The sequence below is a fragment of the Tamandua tetradactyla genome, chromosome 4, assembly GCF_023851605.1.
Source record: "Tamandua tetradactyla isolate mTamTet1 chromosome 4, mTamTet1.pri, whole genome shotgun sequence".
NCBI lineage: Eukaryota > Metazoa > Chordata > Mammalia > Pilosa > Myrmecophagidae > Tamandua > Tamandua tetradactyla.
This window is the reverse complement of record NC_135330.1, coordinates 56,159,479-56,179,600: the sequence shown is the minus strand read 5'-3', so window position 1 is coordinate 56,179,600 and position 20,122 is coordinate 56,159,479. Positions and strand designations below refer to the sequence as shown.

The 20,122-nt window shown below is 38.6% G+C and overlaps 1 non-coding gene across 1 annotated transcript; it reads left to right on the top strand.

Annotated features, from left to right (window-relative positions):
- The first annotated feature begins 4,304 nt into the window (after positions 1–4,304).
- LOC143681985 (U2 spliceosomal RNA) lies at positions 4,305–4,495 on the top strand. The gene has a single exon (XR_013175017.1). It is a non-coding gene; the product is annotated as a U2 spliceosomal RNA (small nuclear RNA).
- Positions 4,496–20,122: the final 15,627 nt, after the last annotated feature.

Genomic DNA, 20,122 nt, shown 5'->3' with positions numbered 1-20,122 from the left:
GTGGGTGTAACTGTTACAGAGTAACCATGCTGATCTGGCTGCAGGGGAGAGTGTTACCAGGGAGACACAGATGTCCTGCCACTTCCATTTCCGGGTGTAATGAGTGCCACTTTTTCAACTCAATTTTTTTTTAATTTCATAAATAAAAAGGGTTTTACTGGTTTTGTGTACCTTGAATATAAAATTGAATATATATAGAAAAGTTTGAAGAGGAAACTTCAAGGCAGCTGAGATCTCCCCTTCTCAACTCCAGACTGGCTCTTTGTTAAAGTTTACTGGAATATATTTCCCGTAAGCATTCTGTTCAGACATATACCCAATTTCAGGAAAAGGAGCTTTAATGATAAGTGCTCTTTTTCATACTTGTTTTTTTTAAAGTTGTTTTATTGAGATATATTCACACACCATACAATTCATCCAAAGTGTACAATCAATGGCTTTTAGTATTAACACAAAGTCCTGCATTCATCCCCACCATCAATTTTAGAACATTTTCATTACTCTCCCCCCCCACAAAGAAAACACCAAAAACAAAATCCACACACCTTATTGTCCCCTCTCAATTTCTTTATCCTTCCCCAGCTCTACATTACCACTAACCTAATTCTGTCACTATAGATTTATTTATACTTATGTTTTATGTAGATGGAATCTTACAGTACATAGTATTTTGTATTGGGTTTCTCTCACTTAGCATAATGTGTTATTTAATTATTGTTATTCCTTTTCAGCTGGAGGAGTTGTAAGTTTTCATAAAAGCCATGTAAAAAATGCACCATTCCCATATACCACCCTATTGTCGGCTCTTTGCATTAGTATAGTACCCTTTGTTACAACTGATAAAAGAATATCAAAATATTGTTAACTATAGTGCATAGATTACATTAGGTGCATTTTCCCCATATACCACCCTATTTTTAACACCTTGAAATAGTGACATGCATTTGTTAACATTTATGAAAGAACATTCTTATATTTGTACTGTTCAGTATAGTCATTGTCCACAACAGGGATCACTGTTATACAATCCCCTGTTTTGGCTTACGATTTTCCTTCTATTAGTGTACATGACCCAAAACTTCTTCTTTCAGCCATATTCACAAACATAATTTAGCATTGTCAATTACACTCACAATATTGTGTGACAATCATGAATATCCCTTTCTAAACATTTACAATAAACCTAAATAGAAAATCTGCACAATTAAGCATCAGCTTCCCATTCTCTATCCTTATTTTGTCCCCTTGTAAACCTATATTCTAGTTTCTAACTCTCTGAGTTTGCTTATTATAATTAGTTCATATCAGTGAAATCATACAATATTTGTCCTTTTGTATCTATCTTGTTTTTCGTATGGAAAGCCAGTTCTCCCAGCACCATTTGTTTCAAAGACTAGCAGTGTTAATTCTTCTTGGAATTGTTGATAGAAGCCATCTGGTCCTGAACTCTACTTTGTAGGGAGGTTTTGGCTATTTCAATCTCTTTACTTGTAAAAGGTCTTTTGAAGTCTTCTATTTTTTCTAGATTCAGTATAAGTTGTTTATGTGTTTCTAGGAATTTGTCCATTCATCTAAGTTGTCTGATTTGTTGGCATGCTGTTGTTTATATTATCCTGTTGAGATTTCTGTTGCATCAGTAATAATGTCCCTTCTCATTTTTTTACTTTATTCATTTGTATCTTCTCTGTTTTGTTCTTTGTCTGTTTAGCTAAGTGTTTGACAATTTTATTGATCATCTCAAAGAACCCACTTTTGATTTTATTGACTTTTTCTATTTTTTTTAACTCTCAATTTCATTTATTTATGCCCTGAACTTTATTTCATTCCTTCTGCTTGCTTTGGGATTACTTTGCTCTTTTTTTTTTCCTAATTTCTCTACGTAAGCAGTTCAGTCTTTCCTTTTAGATCTTTCTTCTTTATAAATGTAGGCATTTAGGGCTATAAATTTCCCTCTCAGCACTGCCCCGCTATAAATTTTGATATATTTCTGTTCTTATTTTCATTTATCTCGAGATATTTACTGATTTCTCTTGAAATTTCTTCTATGACCCACTGATTGTTTAAGATTGTGCTGCTTAACTTCCAAATATTTGGTATTTCCCTATTACATGCCAATTACTAATTTTCAGATTCATTCCATCATGATCAGAGAAAATGCTTTGTATAATTTCAATCTTTTAAAATTTATTCAGACTTGTTTTGACACCAAGCCTGTGGTGTATCCTAAAGACCAATCCATGTGCACTAGAGAAGAATGTATATCCTGCTGTTTTGGGATGCAATGTATATTTTATAGGTCTTGTTTATTTATCATATTCTCCAAATACTATGCTTCATTTATGATCCTTTGACTACATGTTCTATCTACTGATGTGAATGATGTATTAGAGTCTCCTTCTATTATTTTAAAGTTGTCTATTTTTCCCTTTGGTTTTGCCAGTGTTTGCCTCATGTATTTTTGGGCATCATGATAAGGTGTATCAATATTTATGATTATTGTTTCCTCTTGGTGGATTTCCCCTTTTACTAATATATATATCCTTCTTTGTCTCTTATAACAGTTCATGATTTAAAGTTAATTTTGTCTGGTCTTAGAATAGCTACCACTGTTCTTTTTTTGACTGCTGTTTGTGAGGAACATTTTTCCATGTTTTTCTGTTATTTCCAACCTGTTTGTATCTTTGGATCTAAGATGGGTCCCTTGTAAACAGCACACAGTGCATCATGCTTTTTTGTCCATTCTGCCAATCTGCACTTTTGATTGAGGAATTTATTCCATTAGCATATAGTATCATTGCTTGTAAAGACAGTATTTACTTCAACCACTTTATCCTTTGGTCTTTACATACAATATATTATTTTTGTTTTTCTTTCTGCCCCTTTAGTTACTCTTACTTATAATCTTCATCCCTACTCTCTACGTAAGCTGCTCTCTCCTATCTTTTCTGCCTGTAGAACTTTCATTAGTACTTTTTTGTGGGGTAGGTCTCTTTTTAACAAACTCTTCAATTTCTGTTTATCTGTGAATATTTTAAACTCTCTCACATTTTCAAAGGGCAGTTTTGCCAGAAAAAATTCTTGGCTGGCAGTTTTTCTCTTTCAGTATCTTAAATATATCATTTCATTGCCTTCTCACCTCCATATTTTCTGATGAGAAATTGACATTTAGTCTTATTGTATTTCCCTTGTATATGATGAATAGCCTTTCTTTTGCTGCTTTCAGGATTCTCTCTTTATCTTTGATATTTGACTTTCTGCTTATAATGTTTCTTGGAGTAGGTTTATTAGGATTTATTCTGTTTGTAGTATGTTACACGTCTTGGACATGAATACTTATGTCTTTCATAAGAGTTGGGAAATTTTTGGCCATTATTTTCACAAATATTCTCTCTGCCCTTTTTCCCACCCATGACATGTATATTTGTGCACTTCATGCTGTCATTCAAATCCCTGAAACCCTGCTTAATTTTTTCCCATTCTTTTCACTATCTATTCTTTTGCCCAGACAATTGAAATCTGTTTGATTTCAATCTTATAGCTTTCTGATTCTTTCTTTTGCCTGTTCAAATCTGCTATTGGATGCCTCTAATGTATTTTAATATCTTAAAATTATACTTTTTATACCCATAATTTCTATTATTTTTTTCATAGTTTCAAATTCTTCTTTATGCTTACATCATGTCTTCTTAATATCCATCATCTCTTTAGCCATATTTTCATTCACCTCCTTGAATTATTTAGATTTGTTTGAATATCTTTGGTTAATTGCTCCTGGCTTGGTGTCTCCTCTGGAGTTTTAATTTGTTCCTTTGAGTGGGTCATATCTTCTTATTTCTTAATATGGTTTGTAATTTTTTGCTGATATCTCAGCATCTGATTGTCTTGATGAATTTACTCTGAAGGTCAGTTTCTTTCATCTGCCTAGGGTTTTGTCATTGACTTTGCATTAAAATTCTGCTTTGACACATGGTTCAATTTATCCTATTCATTTAGATGGTCCATATTTAACTGATCAGATTTTTTTTTGGCTGTTCTTCATTTGATTGTTGCATAGGATACATCATGCAGTTTTTAAGACTGTACTGTTTGTGCAATTGTTTCACACCTAGGACAGATTTTCCTTTTCTCTCTTCCATCTCCATAAATCTTGATCTTTTTGGTTTGTTTTTGTTTTGCTGCTATAATTTTTTACGTTCCTTTTATTGCCTCTAACTGTTTCTCCCTGGAGAGAAAATTCTGGGACAGGAGTCACCCCAGGGTAGAATTTCCCAAGTCAGTATTTCCCAGCAAAACACCATCAAGGAATTGCTTCTCGGCCTTTTGGCTAAGATCAAGTGTAGTATCTGTTCTTATCAGTTTAATATCTGATACATCCTCTATCTGAGGACAATATAGTAAATGGATTTTTGGAGTTGGGAGATGGAACGGGAGCTTGCTTCGCCCACTCCATGCATCGATCTGGTATTGCAGTACCTCCAGAAATGGTGTGCTCCCCCTCAGGGGAATAATAAATGTATTAAAAAATTTAAAAAAAACAGCATCAAGGACATGCAAAGGGGGCCTAGACCACCTACAAAAAGCCCTAGGGAGAGAGTCAAATGATGCCAAAGTCTTTTTGACAATTCCCCAAAGTTGTGCTTTCCTGTACAGCCCAGCAGGTGGCATCATTCAGCACACAGTTATTGCAGCCTTAAGAAGGTTGCCTTTAAACCTCCTCTGGCTCCCATCCTGTGTGATACAGGGTTGAAACAATTGCCATGGTGACTAAAATGGCAACTTGGACCCAGCATACAGAGCTCTGCATTCACCAATCACAAGCCATGATCAGTGCTTGGCCACACAACATCCTGTTCTTAGGGAAAAGGACTTCCATGACCTTTTCCATCCACAGCAACCAGCCAGGGACCAGACCCAAAGCAGTCTTCCTTGAGAATGGGGACTGTGTGCCAGTAGCCACTCATAAAGGATTATGTGAGTGAGTTACTCATAATTCTTTACTGCAGTTTCTCAGCCTCTTTGTCCCACTCTTCCCTGGATGCTGTACAGCACTCCCCTAGCCTCTGGGACCACAGAACATTATTTTCAGATAATTCCTGATTGTCCAGTAGCTGGATTTGGAAGAGGAATGAGTCTTGGAGCTCCTGACTCTGCCCTCTTCCCCAGAGTTCCTCCTATTCTTTTTTTTAAAACTTTTTTATTGTATAATATAACATATATACAAAGTAAAGAAATAAAAGAGCAATAGTTTTCAAAGCACTCTTTAGTAAGTAGTTATAGGACAGATCCCAGAGTTTGTCATGGACAACCATATGATCATCTCAGAGCTTTCCTTCTAGCTGCTCTGAAATATAGGAGGCACAAAAACTTAAATATTTTTTTATCATCACAATCAACTTTTTTTCCTTCTTTTTTTGTGAAAAAATATATATACAAAAAAGCAAAACATTTCAAAGCACAGCACCACAATTAGTTGTAGAACATATTTCAGAGTCTGATATGCATTACAATTCCACAATTTTAGCTTTTTACTTTCTAAAAGTAAATATGTACTTGCTTTTACATATGTATTAGCTGCTCTAATATACTGGAGACTAAAGGAGATATCAGTTTAATGATTCTACATTTATATTTATTTTTTAAATCCTACTTTCTCCGTATAACTCCACTATCAACTTTGATCTTTCCATCCCTCTCTTTAGGGGTGTTTAGGCTATGGTCATTCTAAATTTTTCATATTGGAGGAGTGTGACAATAATAACGGATAGGGAGATGGAACTATCTGATGTTCTGGAAAGGCTGGGCCCTCTAAGTTTCAGGACTTATCTGGACCAAAGACCCATCTGGAGGTTGTATGTTTCTGGAAAGTTACTCTAGTGCATGGAACCTGTATTAGTTAGGGTTCTCTAGAGAAACAGAATCAACAGGGAACACTTGCAAATATAAAATTTATAAAAGTGTCTCACATGACCGCAGGAATGCAGAGTCCAAAATCCACAGGGCAGGCTGTCAAGCTGATGACTCCGATGGATGGTCTGGATGAAGTCCACAGGAGAGGCTCACCAGCCGAAGCAGGAATGGAGCCTGTCTCCTCTGAGTCCTCCTTAAAAGGCTTCCTGTGATTAGATTAAGCATCACTGATTGTAGAAGACACTCCCCTTTGGCTGATTACACATGTTATCAGCTGTGGATGCAGCTGACGTGATCATGATCTAATTCTATGAAATATCCTCATTGCAACAGACAGGACAGCACTTGCCCAACCAGATTAACAGGTACCACAACTTGCCCAAGTTGACACATGTCCCTGACCATAACAGAACCCTTGTGGAATCTTATAGATTGCCCTAGCTGCTCTTTAGGATTGGCTAGAATTGTCCTGGTTGGGGTTTGGTAGATTATGATGGGTAGCAATGTCTAACTGAAGTTTGCATAAAAGCAACCTCCATAGTAGCTTCTCAACTCTATTTGAATTCTCTGCCACTGATACTTTATTAGTTATACTTCTTTTCATCCTTTTGGTTAGGATGGAATTGTTGATCTCATGGTACCAGGACTGGATTCATCCCTGGGAGTCATCTCTCATGTCACCAGGGAGACTTCCACCCCTGGATATCATGTCCCACATATTGGGGAAGGCAATGATTTCATTTGCAGAGTTGGGCTTAGAGAGAGTGACACCACATCTGAGCAACAAAAGAGGCCCTCCAGAAGTAACTCTTAGGCATGCCTATAATACCCTAAGCTTCTCCACTACCTAAATAAGCTTCACAAGAGTATGCCTCATGATCGAGGGCATGGCCTATTGATTTGGGTGCCCCTAGAATTTACACGTTATCAGGGGCCCTGATGGTAAGGTTTAATAGTTCCATACTCTTTCTCCCATCCCTCAAGGGACTTTGTCAATGCTTTTTTATTATCTGCTTAATATACTCTAGGATGTATCCAGGCAGTACAGTAATCTATACAAGATTAAAGGGCCTCTTTCATATTCTGGGTTCCCTGTGTTTCAGTTGTTCAAATGAGCTATGCAAACAGGTTGAGTTAGATTACACGCTAAATAAATTTCAGTTCCAGACCAAATAAACCTTTCTTTTTTTGGTCTCAAAGAGTGTGTGTGGTTCTAAAATATAGACACTGTCTTCCTGTCCCCTGTGTTCTGAATAACTTTAACCTGATCGACTTCATTCCTATCTCTAAATATCAGGTTATATATATATATTTAATAGGCTCTCAAAATCCAGAAATGATAATCACCACTCCGGACTTAATGTGTCTGTTCTAAAAGCTTACAATCTAGGCCTCTGCTTTCTTATAAGCATTTTCTAAAGGTGACCATACCATTGTCGCTCTTTTGTTTCTCACTTATTTTGTCTCACCAAATGTCACATATGTTCATTCATATCGTCACACGCCTCATGACTTTGTTCCTTTCTGTAGCAGGGTAACCTTTGTTCATAAGTATACATCATTATTTGCCAATCTACTTCTTAGTGCATCCTTCAGCCACCTGCATTCATCAGGCATCATGTACAGTGCTCAAAGTGCACAGTCCATCAACATTCTCAATTTTAGATAATTTCATTGTTCCCAAGAGACAGAAAACCAATAAACACACCCTTGCCAAGTAAGAAAATCTAAACCTCCTCTTAACTTTCCTTCCTCCCCCCATTTTTTAACTCTGCTGTTGCTGCAGCAGTGCTGATGTTTTCCTTTTGAATATAGCCCATAGCATGCAATAGCAGTTTTCCCTGTACCCTGGGCTTAAACACTCTGTGTTACATGAATTATATCTTTGAAGTAATTCTTGCAAGGACTGATTCATATTTCTAGTGTTAATCAGTGGGGCACATAGTTCTATACACCCCCTTTCAATCTTGTGCATCTTCAACATGGTAATGTTACTCGTAGACCCACTAGAGAACCACCTTCACTCTTATCTATTCCCTTACATTGGAGTTCAACCTCATCAGCTAACGGTTCACCCATCTCTATGTTCTCTATATATCTTTAAGTCTCCTGTATTCTGTGTTATAAGCCTCTGACTATACCTTTATGAAGGTCATAAAAGTGGAATCATACAGTATCAATCCTTTGTGTCTGGCTTATTTCACTCAGCATTATGTTCTCAAGGCTCACCCATCTTCTTATGTGCTTCAGGATGTCATTTCATCTTACTGCTGCATAATATTCCATCATATGTATATACCACATTTTGTCGATCCATTCATCTGTTGATGGGCATTTGGTTTGTTTCCATGTTCTGGCAATTGTGAATAATGATGCTATGAACATCGGTATTCAAATGCTTGTTTGTGTCATTGCTTTCAGCTCTTCTGGGTATATACCAAGTAGTGGTAGTGCTAGGTCAAAGGGCAACTCCATATTTAGTTTCCTAAAGAACCGCCAAACAGTCTTACATAGTGGCTGCATCACTATACATTCCTACCAGCAGTACATAAGTGTCCCAGTTTCTCCACATCCTCTGCAACATTTATTGTTTCCTGTTTGTTTAATAGCAGCCATTCTTATAGGTGTGAGGTGGTATCTCATTATAGTCTGGATCTGCATTTCCCTTATAGCCAATGAAAATGAGTATCTCTTCATGTATTTTTGAGTATCTGTATTCACTCTTCAGAAAAATATCTATTTATATCTTTAGCCCATTTTTTAATTGGGTTGTTTGTTCTTTTGTTGTTGAGTTGTATGATTTCTTTGTACATATAAAGAAATGAAACCTTTGTCTGACATGGAATTTCCAAATATTTTCTCCCATTGAGTTGTCTACCTCTTCACCTTTTGGATAAAGTTTTCTGAGTGCTGAAGCATTTGATTTTGAGGAGTTCCCATTTGTCTATTTTTTCTTTTGTTACTTGAGCTTTGGTGTAAAGTGTAGAAAGCGACCTCCTATTACTAGGTCTTGAAGATTTTTCTCTTCATTTTCTTGTAGAATCTTCATGGTGCTAGTTCTCATATTTGGGCGTTTGATCTATTTTGAGTTAATTTTTTGTGTAAGGTATAAGATAGGGGTCCTCTTTCATTCTTTTGGCCATTGATTCCAGTTCTCCCTTGCCCAATTATTGAAAAGGCAATTTTTGTCCCTGTTCAGAGGATTTGGGGGCCTTGTGTAAAATCAGTTGACGATAGATTTGGTGGTGTATTTCTCCACTCTTGATTTGATTCCATTGGTCTATGCTTCTATCTTTCTGCCAGCATCATGCTGTTTTGAGCACTGTGGCTTTGTAATAAGTTTTAAAGTCAGGGAGTGTCAATCCTCCCACTTTGTTCTTTTTTTTAGGATGCTTTTAGCTATTCAGGGTCTCTTTCCATTCCAGATAAATTTGGTAGTTAGCTTTTCCAAATCTTCAAAATAGGTTGTTGGAATTTTGGTTGAATTTGTAGATCAATCTGGGGAGAATTGATACCTTAACTATATTTAGCCTTCCTAACCATAAGCAGGGAATGTCTTTCCACCTACTTAGTTCTCCTCTGATTTCTTTTAGCAATGAGATACAGTTTGCTATGTACAAATCCTTTATGTCCCTAGTTAAGTTCATTCCTAAGTACTTGATTCTTTCAGTTGCTATTTTGAATGACATTTTCTTTAACTGACTCCTCAGTTAGGTTATTGATTGTGTATAGAAATGTTACTGATTTTTGCATGTTAGTTTTATATCCCGCCGCCTTGCTGAATTTGTTTATTAGCCCAAGTAACTTTGCTATAGATTTCTCAGAATCTTCCAAGTATAGTATCATATCATCTGCAAATATTGAGAGTTTTACTTCTTCCTTTCCACTTTGGATGCCTTTTATTTCTTTGTCCTGCCCATTTGCTCTAGCTATAGCACAATGTTGAATAATAGTGTTGACCATGGGCATTCTTGTCTTGTTCCTGATCTGAGGAGGAAAACTTTCTGTCTCTCTTCATTGGGTACAATGCCGGCAATCGTTTTTTCATATATTCCCTTTATCATATTGAGGTGGCTACATTTGATTCCTATTTTTGAAGCATTTTTTAATCAGAAAAAGATGATGATTTTGTTGAATGCTTTTTCTGCATCAATCGAGATGATCACGTGATTTTTCCCTTTTGATGTGTTTATGTGCTGTATTACTTTAATTGAATCTCTTGTGTTGAACCATACTTACATTCCTTGTATAAACTGCATTTGGTCATGGTGTATAATTCTTTTAATGTGTTGTTGGATTTGATTTGCTAATATTTTGTTGAGAATTCTTGCATCTATGTTCATTAGGGAATTGGTCTGTAGTTTCCCTTTCTTATGGCATCTTTACCTGGATTTGTTATTAAAATGAATTAGGTAGATTTCCTTTTCATCAGTTTTTTTTTTGAAAAGTTTGAGCAGGATTGGTGTTAGTTCTTTTTGGAATGTTTGATAAAATTCCCCTGTGAATCCATCTGGCCCTGGGATTTTCTTTGTAGGAAGATTTTTGATGAATGATTGACCCTCTTTACTCATGATTGGTTTGTTGGAATATTTTATTTCTTCCTGAGTCAATGTAGCTTGTTTGTGTGTTTCCAGGAATTTTTCCATTTCATCTAAATTGTCTACTTTGTTAGCATATAATTGCTCATAGTATCCTCTTATGATTTCTTTTATTTCTTAAGGGCCTGTAGTAATCCCCCCCTTCTCATTTCTGATTTTGTTTGTTTGCATCCTCTCTCTTCTTCTTTTTTTTTTCTTTGTCAGCCTTGCTAGTAGCCCATCAGTTTAATTGATTTTCTCCCAAAGAACCAACTTTTGGTTTTCTTGGGATTCTTTCTGCTCTTCTTTTGTTCTGTCATTCATTTATCTCTGCTTTGATCTTTTTTATCTCTCTTCTATTTGCTTTGGGGTTAGTTTGCTGGACTTTCTCAAGTTCCTCCAGGTGTGCTGTTAAATCCTTGATTTTTGCTTTCTTATTTTATTTTATTTTATTTTATTTTATTTTATTTTTTTCAGTGAGGGGAGGATGATAGAAGTGAATTCAGTCTCAGGGCTTATTTTATTTTATTTTTTTTTATTTATTTTATTTTTTTTAATTTTTTTATTAATCAAAAAAAGAAAAGAAATTAACACAACATTTAGAAATCATTCCATTCTACAAATGCACTCAGTAATTCTTAGTATCATCACATAGATGTATGATCATCATTTCTTAGTACATTTGCATCGATTTAGGAAAAGAACTAGCAAAACAGCAGAAAAAGATATAGAATGTTAATATAGAGAAGAGAATTAAAATAATAATACTAATAATATATATATATATATATAAAGGAAAAAGAAAAAAACAAAAACAAAAGATACAAACACACAAACAAACAAACAAAAAACCATATTTCAGGTGCAGCTTCATTCAGTGTTCCAACCTAGTTACATTACACTGAGGTATTATTGTGCTGTCCATTTTTGAGTTTTTGTATCTAGTCCTGTTGCACAGTCTGTATCCCTTCAGCTCCAATTACCCATTATCTTACCCTGTTTCTAACTCCTGCTGGTCTCTGTTACCAATGATATATTCCAAGCTGATTCTCGAATGTCGGTTCACATCAGTGGGACCTTACAGTATTTGTCCTTTAGTTTTGGGCTAGACTCACTCAGCATAATGTTCTCTAGGTCCATCCATGTTATTACATGCTTCATAAGTTTAGTCTGTCTTAAAGCTGCATAATATTCCATCTTAGGTATACGCCACAGTTTGTTTAGCCACTCGTCTGTTGATGAACATTTTGGCTGTTTCCATCTCTTTGCAATTGTAGATAATGCTGCTATAAACACTGGTGTGCAAATGTCCATCTGTGTCTTTGCCCTTAAGTCCCTTGAGTAGATACCTAGCAGTGGTATTGCTGGGTCGTAATCCATTCTGCCATTCTATGTCTTTTGATTGGGAAATTCAGTCCATTAACTTTTAGTATTATTACTGTTTGGATAATATTTTCCTCTACCATTTTGGCTTTTGTATTATATATATCATATCTGATTTTCCTTCTTTCTACACTTTACTCCATACCTCTCTCTTCTGTCTTTTCGTATCTGACTCTAGTGCTCCCTTTAGTATTTCTTGCAGAGCTGGTCTCTTGGTCACAAATTCTCTCAGTGACTTTTTGTCTATAAATGTTTTAATTTCTCCTTCATTTTTGAAGGACAATTTTGCTGGATATAGGAGTCTTGGTTGGCAGTTTTTCTCTTTTAGTAATTTAAATATATCATCCCACTGTCTTCTAGCTTCCATGGTTTCTGCTGAGAAATCTACACATAGTCTTATTGGGTTTCCCTTGTATGTGACAGATTGTTTTTCTCTTGCTGCTTTCAAGATCCTCTCTTTCTCTTTGACCTCTGACATTCTAACTAGTAAGTGTCTTGGAGAACACCTATTTGGGTCTATTCTCTTTGGGGTGCGCTGCACTTCTTGGATCTGCAAATTTAGGTCTTTCATAAGAGTTGGGAAATTTTCAGTGATAATTTCTTCCATTAGTTTTTCTCCTCCTTTTCCCTTCTCTTCTCCTTCTGGGACACCCACAACACGTATATTTGTGCGCTTCATATTGTCATTCAGTTCCCTGATCCCCTGCTCAAGTTTTTCCATTCTTTTCCCTATAGTTTCTGTTTCTTTTTGGAATTCAGATGTTCCATCCTCCAGTTCACTAATTGTAGCTTCTGTCTCTTTTGATCTACCATTGTAGGTATCCATTGTTTTTTCCATTTTTTCTTCTTTGTCCTTCACTCCCATAAGTTCTGTGATTTGTTTTTTCAGATTTTCTATTTCTTCTTTTTGTTCAGCCCATGTCTTCTTCATGTCCTCCCTCAATTTATTGATTTGGTTTTTGAAGAGTTTTTCCACTTCTGTTCGTATATTCAGCATTAGTTGTCTCAGCTCCTGTATCTCATTTGAACTATTGGTTTGTTCCTTTGACTGGGCCATATCTTCAATTTTCCGAGCGTCATCCATTATTTTCTGCTGGTGTCTGGGCATTTGATCAGATTTCCCTGGGTGTGGGACCCAGCTGGTTGAAAGCTTTTTCTGTGAAATCTCTAGGCTCTGTTTTTCTTTTCCTGCCCAGTAGGTGGCGCTCGTGGCGCTCGTCTGTCTGCACGGCAGTCGGCCCGGAAAACCGCCCGTGGAGGCGGGGGTCGCTGGCCGCCGCGGCTTGAGAGAGTGCCGGTCCTAATTGCCCAGCTGGCCCAAAACGCCAAGCGTGACGGGAGGGCCCCGCTATCCAACGTTCCCAGTCAGACTGGGGAGCCACGTGCGTGGAGGGGACCCCAGTCGCCAGCCGCCCCGGCCGGGAAAACACGCGCCCCTCGGGTATGTCACCGCAGCAGATTCTCCCTGCCCGTTCAGCTGTTCCAGAATGGGGTACGCTGTCTTTTTGGTCTCTGTCGTGACTCCGGGAGCTGTTTCGTATTGTTTCTGTTTCTTTAGTTGCTTTTCTGGAGGAGGAACTAAGACCCGCGCGTCTTACTAAGCCGCCATCTTCTCCGGAAGTTATTTTATTTTTTAATATAGGCATCTAGGGCAATAAATTTTCCTCTCAGCACAGACTTTGCTGCATCCCATAAGTTCTGATAAGTTGTATTCTTATTTTCATTCATCTCCAGATAGCTACTAATTTCTCTAGTAATTTCTTCTTTGACCTACTGGTTGTTTAAGAGTATGTTATTTAATCCCCATATATTTGTGAATGTTCACATTCTTTGGTGATTAGTGAGATACAGCTTCATCCCATTGTGACTAGAGAAAGTGCTTTGAATAATTTCAATGTTTTTAAATTCATAAAGACCTGTTTTGTACCCAGCATATGATCTATCCTGGAGAATGTTCCATGAGCTCTAAAGAATGTATAACATTGTGCTTTGGGTTGCAATGACCTATATATGTCTGTTAGGCCTAATTCATTTATCAAGCTATTTAACTTCTCTATTTCCTTGTTGATCTTCTGTCTGGTTGTTCTATCTATACAGGAGACCAGTGTAGTGAAGTCTCCTACTATTACTGTAGAAATATCTATCACTTCCTTTGATTTTGCCAATGTCTGTCTCATATAGCTTGGAGCTCCTTGATTGGGAGCATAAACATTTATGATTGTTATATCTTGTTGGTGAATTGACCCTTTCATTAGTATATAGTGTCCTTATTTGTCTCTTATGATGTCTTTACATTTAAAGCCTATTTTGTCCAATATTAGTACAGCTACTTGTGCTTTTTTTTTTTGTTGCAACTTGTGTGGAAAATCTTTTTCCATCCTTTCACTTTCAGTTTATTTGTATCATTTCATCTATGATGAGTCTCTTGTAAGCAGCATATAGCTGAATTGTGCTTCTTAATCCATTCTGCTAATCTGTATCTTGTAATTAGTAAGTTTAGTCTGTTGACATTCAAAGTTATTGCTGAAAAGGCGTTTCTTGAATCCACCATCTTATCTTTTTAAATTTTGTTTGTAAGATCTATATATTCTTTTCCTCTTTCTCTTTTTATCCTTTAAATTACCCTTATTGATACTCTTCAGTTCTTAGCCTTCCTCCAGACCTCCCTCTCCTGTCTATTTTTTTCCAGTTTGCAGAACTCCTTTTAGTATTTTTTGTAGGGCCGATCTCTTGTGGACAAATTCTTTCAGGACTTGGTTGCCTGTGAAAACTTTAATCTCTCCCTCAGTTTTGAAGGACAATTTGACTGGGTACAGAATTCTTGGCTAGAAGTCTTTCTCTTTCAGAATCTTGAATATATCATACCACTGCCTTCTCATCTCCATGGTGCTGGCTGAGTAATCTGAACTCAGTCTTATTTGATTTCCCTTGTATGTAGTAGATTATTTTTCTCTTGCCACTTTCAGAATTTTCTGCTTCTCTTCAACATTTGACAGACTGATTAGTATGTGTCTTGGGGAAGATTATGTGGATTTATTCTGTTTGGAGTTCATTAGGCTTCTTTGAATTGTATATTTATATTTTCCCCCATTATATCCTCAGATACTCTTTCTAGCCCATTACTCCTCTCTTCTCCTTCTAGAACACCAGTGATTCTTATATTTGTGCATTTTGCTTTGCCTAACACTTCCCTGAGATCCATTTCAAATTTTTCCATCTTTTTTGCCATTTGCTGTTTTGAGTCCTTGAAGGCAGTTATCCTGTCTTTATATTGCTTATTCCTTCTTCTGTCTCTTCAAATCTGGTGTTGTCTGCTTCTAGTATGTTTTTTTTGTTGTTGTTGTTCTTTGTCATGGGCAGGCACTGGGAATCGAACCCAGGTCTCTGGCATGACAGGGGAGAACTCTGCCTGCTGAGCCACCATGGCCCTCCCTCTAGTATGTTTTTTATTTGGTCAATAGAATCTTTAATCCAAGTGATATCCACTATTCTTTCAAATTCCTTTTTATGCTCTTCTACTGTCTTCTTGATCTCCTTTATGTCATTTGCCATCTGTCATGGTTAGGGACACATGTCAACTTGGCCAAGTTGTGGTAGCTCTTTATCTGATTGGGCAAGTACTGGCCTGTCTGTTGCAATGAGGACATTTCATAGGATTAGGTCATGATCACGTCAGCTGCATCCACAGCTGATTCCATTTGTAATCAGCCAATGGGGAGTGTCTTCTACAATGAGTGATACTAAATCTAATAAGCCTTTTAAGGAGGACTCAGAGGAGACAGGCCCCATTCCTGCTTCAGCTGGTGAGCCTCTCCTGCGGAGTTCATCCAGACCCTCCATCGGAGTCATCGGCTTCACAGCCTGCCCTGTGGATTTTGGATTTTGCATTCCTGAGGTCACATGGCACACTTTCATAAATTTTATATTTGCAAGTGTTCCCTGTTGATTCTGTTTCTCTAGAGAACCCTAACTAATACATCTTGGTACTGGGAGTGGTTCTTAAGAAACAGAATCTTAAAAATGGGTTTTTATGAATGGTTTTCTACTCTGACTAGACTCAGAGACACTAAGGACCCTGATTTCCATAATCAGAATGACACTCCCAATCCATGGAGTGAGTTGGCAAAGGAAATAGTCAAAATATCTTCATTCGATTCTCCTAATGCTTCGCTTGTACGAAGCCAGACTCTGGGGGATAATGTTATTGACACTTTACAGAGTTTTGTAGAAATAAGAGTTATAGAGGTGTTGGTTGGTTGTTGTTAGATACACTGTCTACATTAAAGGGTGAAAGGAATGGGTTTAAGGCTTCAAATGAGAAGCTTAAGTGCCATGTGAAAGATGTAGACGTTTCTATGAGTATCTTGAAGGAAAATCTTATTTCCTGTAGCCGTAGATTTAAGATCTTTGAAAATTAGACTCAGAATCTTATTGTTAGAGTAGCAACATAAACTGAAATCTCAGTCTTGCATGGTGTCTGCCATTAAAGTGAGGACATTGATTGGAAAGGAGTGGGACCCTGAAAAATGGGATGGTGACATATGGATTGATAATGATGTTGGGGGTGATGGTGAAACCCTAGGCCATGCTGAGTCTTCTCTAGATAACCCTGTAATATTCTGCCCTGAGGACATAGCTGCCCCACCTCCAGCCTGCCTTGAGGAATTGGCCACCCAACCTTCTCCTGAAGGGATTAGCCCTAGAGTTATTAATCCTCTTTCACCAGATGAAACTGCAAATGAAGGCCCTGAAGCAAATGGCTTGGAAGATATTTCTAATTTTTTTCATGTCCCACCCCCACCACCCCTTGTTTATTCCAGGCCTATAACTAGACTAAAGTTCCAACCAGCACCTAAAGATAAGGTACAAAGTATCACACATGAGGAGGTATGTTATACTCCAAAAGCACTGTGTGCGTTTTCCAATTTATATAGACAGAAATCAGGGGAATATGTGTGGCAATGCATTTTAAGAGTGTGGGATAATGGGGGGAGGAATATAAGGCTGAATCAGGCTGAATGTATTGATATGGGCCCACTAAGCAGAGATTCTGCATTCAATGTTATAGCTCGATTGGTTAGAAAAGGTGTTAACAGCTTGTTTGGGTGGTTGGTTGAAACATGGATCAAAAGGTGGCCAACATTACCTGAGGTTGAAATGCCAGAACTGCCCTGGTATAATGTAGATGAGGGGATCCAGAGGCTTAGAGAGATTGGAATGTTAGAGTGGGTTTATCATGCAAAGCCTGCTCTTACACCCCAGGAATGTCCAGAGGATGCACCTTTTACCAGAACAGTGAGAAATAAATTTGTGAGACTAGCACCATCATCCCTCAAGAGCTCTGTGGTTGCACTTCTCTGTAGGTCAGATATTACTGTAAGAACTGCTGTCACTGAGCTGGAATCCTTAAACACAATGGGGATGATAGGATCCCAAGTTGGCAGAAGCCAGGTGGCAGCACTTAATCACCAAAGACAGGGTAGACGTGGCTATTATAATAGACAGCAAACTCAAAGGAGGCATCAAAATTATATGACACACAGAGATTTGTGGTATTGGCTAGTAAATCATGGGGTACCTAGAAATACAGTAGAAGGGTGGTCTACTAAATTCTTGTTGGAGCTGTATAAACAAAAGAGTTCTAGGTCAAATGAACAGAAGTCTAACCTGAATTACAAAAACACAGAGTCACGACCCTTTAATCAGTTTCCAGACTTGAAACTGTTTACAGACCCAGAGCCCCTTGAATGTGAATGAAGGGGAGGCCAGGTCCCTTTGGGGGAGAACCCTGTTACACTGCCACAAATTTATACTGTTAATCTTCCTCCAAGGAGACCGACGGCCTTTTACCAGGGTAACTGTGCATTGGGGAAAAGGAAATGATCAGATATTTTGGGGAATATTAGATACTGGTTCAGAAGTGACATTAATTCCAGGGGACCCAACATGTCACTCTGGACCACTGGTCAGAGTGGGGGCTTATGGAGGCCAGGTGATCAATGGAGTTTTAGCTCAGGTTCATCTCACAGTGGGTCCAGTGGGCCCCCAGACCCATTCTGTAGTTATTTCCCCAGTTCCAGAATGTATAATTGGCATAGACATACTGAGCAACTGGCAGAATCCCCATGTTGGCTTTCTAACTCATGCGGTAAGGGCTATTATGGTGGGAAAGGCCAAGTGGAAGCCACTAGAACTGCCCCTATGAAGCAAAATAGTAAATCAGAGGCAATACCATATTCCTGGAGGGATTGCAGAGATTACTGCCACTCTTAAGGACTTCAAAGATACAGGGGTGGTGATTCCCACCACATCCCTGTTCAACTCCCCTATTTGGCCTGTGCAGAAAACAGATGGGTCTTGGAGAATGACAGTGAATTATCGTAAACTCAACCAGGTGGTAACTCCAATTGCAGCTGCTGTTCCAGATGTAGTATCATTGCTTGAGCAAATCAATACAGCCCCTGGTACTTGGTATGCAGCTATTGCTCTGGCAAATGCTTTTTTCTCAATAGCTATTAGTAAGGACCACCAGAAACAGTTTGCTTTCAGCTGGCACGGTCAGCAATATACTTTCACTGCCCTACCTCCAGGGTATACCAACTCTCCAGCCCTATGTCATAATCTTGTTCGCAGAGAACTTGATCATTTCTACCTCCCACAAGACATCACACTGGTCCATTATATTGATGATATCATGTTGATTGGACCTAGTGAGCAAGAAGAAGCAACTACTCTAGATTTACTGGTAAGGCATTTGTGTGTCAAAGGATGGGAGATAAATCCAACAAAAATACAGGGGCCTTCCACTTCAGTAAAATTTCTAGGTGTCCAGTGGTGTGGAGCATGTCGAGATATCCCTTCTAAGGTGAAGGATAAGTTGCTGCATCTGGCCCCTCTCACAACCAAAAAAGAGGCACAATGCCTTGGGTCTTTTTGGATTTTGGCGACAACATATTCCTCATTTGGGTGTGCTACTCTGGCCCATTTATCAAGTGACCAGAAAAGCTGCTAATTTTGAGTGGGGACCTGAACAAGAGGAGGCTCTGCAACAGGTCCAGGCTGCTGTACAAGCCGCTCCACTTGGGCCATATGACCCAGCAGATCCAATGGTGCTGGAAGTGTCAGTGGCAAATAGAGATGCTGTCTGGAGCCTTTGGCAGGCCCCTATAGGGGAATCACAATGCAGACCCTTAGGATTTTGGAGCAAAGCCTTACCGTCTGCTGCAGATAACTACTCTCCTTTTGATAAACAGCTTTTGGCCTGCTACTGGGCCTTAGTAGAGACTGAACGCTTAACCATGGGCCACCAAGTTACCATGAGACCTGAGTTGCCTCTCATGAGTTGGGTGTTGTCTGACCCACCAAGCCATAAAGTTGGGCGTGCACAGCAGCACTGTATTGTAAAATGGAAATGGTATATATGAGATAGAGCCAGAGCAGGTCCTGAAGGCACAAGTAAGTTACATGAAGAAGTGTTACAAATGCCCATGTTTTCCAATCCTGCCACATTACCTTCTCTTTCCCAGACCAGAGCTATGGCCTGTTGGGGAGTTCCTTACAGTGAATTGTCTGAGGAAGAGAAAACTTGGGCTTGGTTTACAGATGGTTCAGCACGATATGCAGGTACCACCCGAAAGTGGACAGCTGCAGCATTACAACCCCTTTCTGGGGTGTCCTTGAAGGACAGTGGTGAGGGGAAATCCTCCCAGTGGGCAGAACTTCGAGCAGTGTACCTGGTTGTTCATTTTGCTTGGAAGGAAAACTGGCCAGAGGTGCGTTTGTATACTGACTCATGGGCTGTTGCTAATGGTTTGGCTGGATGGTCAGGGACTTGGAAAGACCATAATTGGAAAATTGGTGACAAAGAGGTCTGGGGAAGAAGTATGTGGATAGACCTTTCTGAGTGGGCTAAAAACATGAAGATATTTGTGTCCCATGTGAATGCACACCAGAGGGTGACTTCAGCAGAGGAAGATTTTAATAATCAAGTGGATAAGATGACCCATTCTGTGGATACCAGTCAGCCTCTTTCCTCAGCAACTCCTGTCATTGCCCAATGGGCTCATGAACAAAGCGGTCATTGTGGTAAGGATGGAGGTTATGCATGGGCTCAGCAACATGGACTTCCACTCACCAAGGCTGACCTGGCTACAGCCACTGCTGAGTGCCCAATCTGCCAGCAGCAGAGACCCACACTCAGCCCCCGATATGGCACCATTCCCTGAGGTGACCAGCCAGCTACATTGTGGAAGGTT